Genomic DNA, 5,080 nt, shown 5'->3' with positions numbered 1-5,080 from the left:
TGGGCGCGGAAAAAGCCGGTGCTCTGCTGCAAGCAGATCTTCCTATGGCCATTTCCAAGGAATTAAGAAACATAACTATTAATGTTTACGGCATTTTCATTCTCATCCCTTTTAATTTTGATGGACACATTTTTTAAAATTGTTTTCTCGCTAGTTTCTTTTCTTTTCTTTTTTTCTTTGAAAGTTGCTCAAAAAATGTGTAGCTGTAACCTATCTGTGTGTGTAAACTGCTGGACTGTCTATCGCTGTTTGAAACTCTCATTGACGTGGGTTATGGCCTAGAATCCTAGAGTATAGTGGATAATGAGTAGACTTTGGGGTAACATGGGTGTGTGCGTAGTGTTTGTATGCGCCGAGTGTGTGTGTGTGTGTGTGTGTGTGTGTGTGTGTTTGTGTGTGTGGTGGCGTGACTGTCGATGTGTCACCGCGGCGTAGAGGGTACAGAGACAGAGCTGCCAGTGCTGCGGCCGCGGGGACAGCGGGCTGATCTCATCGTGAGTAGAGCGGTAATGTACGGCATGTAAGAGAGGGGGACTGTGGATAGGGGGGAGGGAGGGGGTAGGGGGTGCTACCGCTGCAGCGTGGCATCCGCAATCTGTAAACACACACGAACTCTGATTTGATTATCTTCTCTGCCGCGCTCCACTCCGCCACGCTCCGCCACGCTCCGCCACGCCCCGCCACGCCCCGCCACGCCCACTCCGGCTCCACGCCACCAATTACGCACAACCCCTACCCACCCCTCTCTATACCCGCCCACCGTCGACACGCTCACTCCCGCTCGGGAACGCCGGACGCTGCTCCCCGTTATTCTGACGTCGAATCGAATCATTTATTTCTCTTTTCCCTGCCACCGCTCTGCCGCGCAGGTTGTAATTGCCCGTGCCCGCGCGCCTCTGTGTGTGCGTGTGTGTGTGTGTGTGTGTGTGTGTGTGTGTGTTATTGGCGGATAACTGTCGCTGCTACCGTCGGGGGATCCTCCTCATCTCTCTCTGCGTCTCTCTTTCTGTCACTCACCGCCGCCGGGGCTGCATGGCGCGCGGCGGCTCGCAAACGCAACTGGATCGGCGGGCCACCTGGGTAGCGTCCGTCCGCCTTACTCAGTGACAGGGAAAACAAACTCGGGATACCGTTCAGCCGAACTAACCCCCCCTCCCCTCCTCCTCCCCTCGTGGTCCGCAATCAGGCAGTCGGGGGGTCGGTCCGGCTCCATAGGTCTGGCAGCAGGGGGGGAGGGGAGGGGGGCCCGCGGAAAGGGTTTGAGGGCGCTGCGGAGAGTAGTGGAGGAGGGCGAGAGGGAGGGGCGAGGATGTGGCGCGCTGCTACGGACGTTGCATTTCGACCCGTTCGATTCCCGACGGGACCCGGACACCTTCTCCCTCTTCCCCGCTGCTTCCCTCCCCCTCCCCCTTTTGCAAGCTCTGCCTTTGCCCTTTCCCCTCTCCTCCTCCTCTCTCTCTCTCTCTCTCTCTCTCTCTCTCTCTCTCTCTCTCTCTCGTTTGGCGACCTGCAGAGCCTTACTCTACTTTATCGCAGGAATCAAAACGCCCAACTCAACTCCCTCCTCGGAAATAACTCTCCCGCGCGCTCGTTCTCTCTCTTTCTCTCTCTTTCTCTCTCGCTCCCTCTCTCGCACTCCGCCAGCAGCTCTCCTCCCTTTTCCCCCGCTTTGACTCGCTTTGCGATGCAAGTGTTATGCAGCGAGTCGGGGCAATCAGGTGCCGAGCGCGGCGGCTGCTTTGATTGACTGTCCAGGTGAGGAGAGGAGGGGAAGGGGAGGGGGGGGGAGAGTCAGCCGGCCTGGGCCTCGGGTCGGACGGTGCGGGATTAATGCGTTATTGTTTATATTATCGCTCGCGTCGCACGACAGGCGACGGGCGAGCGCGGAGGGGCGAGGCGAAACAACAGCAGAGAGAGAGAGAGAGAGAGAGAGAGAGAGAGAGAGAGAGAGAGAGAGAGAGGAAAAAAACTCACTCTTTGAAATGGTTTGTAAAACTTTGTAGGTTCTCGTTGTTAACAAAGCAAATGTGAAGTAAAAAGTATAGACAAAGTTTACAACGCACTTTGTAAAAAAAATAAAAAAAATATGAAAGATATACTTTTACTCGTAGAAAAAGGTTTAAGTTTTGAGCGGTTCGTTGGTGGTTCGGGTTGATTGGTTTGTGAAATGTTTTGCATACTAAGTAATTATCCATACTATATACACTTGCTAAAAGTTTGGCATTTTTTTCAAACCCCAAATTTTTTCCCCCTTAAAAAAAAAAAAAAAAAATGAAGACCAAAAAGTTGTTTTCTGTCTTAAAATAAAAAGGCCCAAATTTTTCCATTGAAAAAAAAAGGGGGTGCTAAATTTTTTGGGCAAACATGTCGATCATCCAGCCGTTTTACGAAGCCGTGCGTGCTCCCTGCGGGTGGGCCGTGTGCGCTACACAGAAGGTGCCTGCTGCGTCGCTGCGGAGACCTGCTGCCCCCCGCGGGGGTGGGTGAGACACGGCGGCGCGGCGGATTCCTTCCGGCCGCAGTAAGTCCGTCTGATGGGGAGAGGATCGTAATGAAAGGGAGCGCGCTGTGTTTAAGGGGGTTGGACAGCAGCCAGCCGGGCACCAGCCGCGCGCCAGCCTCCATCAAGCCTCTGGCAGCAGCGCCTGTTACGGCGACACCGCCCCCCCTCCCCCTCTCACCCTTCACCCCGCGAGGCCTCCTGCCCCCCTTCCGGGGGGCCGAAAGTGCGGTCAGATCCACTTTGCGAGCGCACTTTGACGCGACCCCCAACCCCCCACCCCCCCCTCTCTCTCTCTCCCCTCCATGCACTCGCCAAATAAGTCGACCGCGGGCACGGGCACGGTTGGGGGCGGTGGCGGTGGCGGCGTTCTTCTGGCGGTAGAGAGGGGCGACTCGACGGAGCGGTCGGTGGCCTGGAGAGAGAGAGGCAGCGAGGCTGACGGGAGTGAAGTGCGATACGCCTGGGCACACTGGAAAACACAGAGGACAGAGGTGGCACTCTTATTTGCGGAACCCTTCGACTTGCAGCTAAATTGGCAAGAAGGCGGCCGAATGTTATGGAATTTGAGACTTGAGACCTGCTTTGGTTTTTTTTGTGGTGATGTTTTTAGAAAGTATTAATTTCTGTTATTACAAATAATACTGCGTCGGCGTCGTCAACGTTAAAATATAATAATGATCTGTCAACTGCTAACCAAGTCATCATCGTAAGCTTACGAACAAATAGTTCGTAATGCAAACCAATTGTTCGTGAGAACCTTCCTAGCCTTACAAACAGTCGCTCTGCAGAGAACAATTTCTTTGCAATACAATGAACGAAAATTTGTTTTTGTCTGCGTATCCGCTTCCGCGGTGGCTATACTGTCGTGGCTTCGCTTGGCCCGCCGGTCGCCGGTCGTGTGGGCGGTTGTCGTATAAGTCTCCTCTTCCTCATTTGGAACATGACGTCTGCCGGCATAGCGAATGACCTCCGGAAACCCTCGTCACGCCACGACCTCCCCCATCCCTCTCCCCTTTCCGTTCGCCCCCTGTTCTCGGAAACCCTCCTCCTCCTCAGTCGCCGCTAGGTTCGACTCCGTAGTTCGCGGCGTGTCAAGGTGACTTTCCGCGAAGTGAAATGAAATGTAACGCCGTCGAAGTCGAACTTCTGTACTGGCCGCGTCCTCATGAAGGCCTCGTTTGTGTTGACCATTAGCCACCTTGTAGTTGGCCATGGGACGACGCGGGTCGCTGGTCGGAACGGAGCGAGAGAAAGGGGAGGGGGGCGGAGAGGGGGCGCTTTGCGACGGCCAAGTCGTTTGCGGGGAAACGAACAGCCGAGGCAGCCCAGCCAGCCAGGCGATCGCCTCAGGCAAAGCGATACTTCTCGGAATCGAGGCACGAACACCTCTCTCGCCCCTTTCCCCTCTATAATTCCCGCCCCTTTTCTCATCCTCCAACCCCCTCATCCTTGTCCTACACCTTCTCCCCCAGGCCTTGTGCAGCAGGGCTGGTGGTGTACACTCCCCCCCTCCTTTCCCCCCGGCCTTCAGTGAGCCGGGCGCCGGCGAACTTGAAATCTTACGTGTTGTGTCGCGGGCGCTCGGCTTTCTATCCCTTTTGGGCGCGCGACTTGAAACGTCCCAGCCTGGAGTCGTCCTGGAGGCGGAGGCGGAGGCGGGGAAGGGGGGATGGGGAGGCGGGGGACTCCCACTACATTGCTATTCATTAGGTCTTGAAGAAAAAGTGTCTGCTGAACCTTAGGGCGATAAAAAAGAGGAAAGAAAAGAGGACGTAGGAGGCAAAGGAGGAGCAGGGGGAGCGTCAGGGGGGCGCAGGCGTGTGGGACGCCAAGGGCTCTGAGGCGGGGCGATGATGTTTGAAAAGAGTTTTGCGCGCGAAATGAGAGAGAGGGAGAGAGGCTTGATAAAAGAGGCATATTTTTGCCGGCCCGCCACGCCGTCACGTCACATTCACTTTAAATGCGTCCCTTTCACGGGCCGGGGGGAAAGAAAATGGAATGAGAAAGGCACACTGCGGGCTGATGGAGGATGAGGGAGAGGAGGGGGTGGGGTGGGGGTGAGGATGGAGGGCAAGGCGTCTGGCACGCACGCAGGGGCCGGAGGGGAAGTGGGAGGTGCCGGGGGGTTGTTTGGCGGTATTTGGCAGCGGTTAGCGGCTTGCTCGGCTTAACCTGTCCGTCTGTCCGTCCACTGTGAAACAAAAACAATGTTGTATCAATTGACTGCACACGTATTATTAGTTTCTTCACTGACTCAAATTGTTGCACATCAACTTCTCCCAGAAGTTTTTAAGATAGTGTTGCAGCATAACAACAGCATTTGAAAAAATAAAATATAACGGTATTTTCTTAACCGAGACTGTTGCTCAGTAAATGCTTTTGTTGTTTATTTACAACAAAGTTTTTCGAATACAAATAAAAGTTGAAGACTAACATAACATTTATATTTTGAGTTGTTATTGTATCAGTTATCGCTGAGCGAAGCTCAGTCCAAGTCGATGAGGGGTCAGGCGATGTCTCCGTCGTGAGTCTGTCTGTCTGTCTGTCCGTCTGTAACATTCCGTATCTCCTCAAAAT

At 54.4% G+C, this 5,080-nt stretch overlaps 1 protein-coding gene across 2 annotated transcripts in view; it reads left to right on the top strand.

Annotated features, from left to right (window-relative positions):
* The window catches only part of LOC113212487 (uncharacterized), a 215,068-nt gene that overhangs the window by 17,482 nt on the left and 192,506 nt on the right, over positions 1–5,080 (top strand). The gene's annotated exons all lie outside the window — the stretch shown is intronic.

The sequence above is a fragment of the Frankliniella occidentalis genome, unplaced genomic scaffold (genome assembly GCF_000697945.3).
Source record: "Frankliniella occidentalis isolate FOCC.00 unplaced genomic scaffold, Focc_3.1 Scaffold35, whole genome shotgun sequence".
Taxonomy (NCBI): Eukaryota; Metazoa; Arthropoda; class Insecta; order Thysanoptera; family Thripidae; genus Frankliniella; species Frankliniella occidentalis.
The sequence above is the reverse complement of the archived record's forward strand: the minus strand, read 5'-3'. Positions and strand labels throughout refer to the sequence as shown.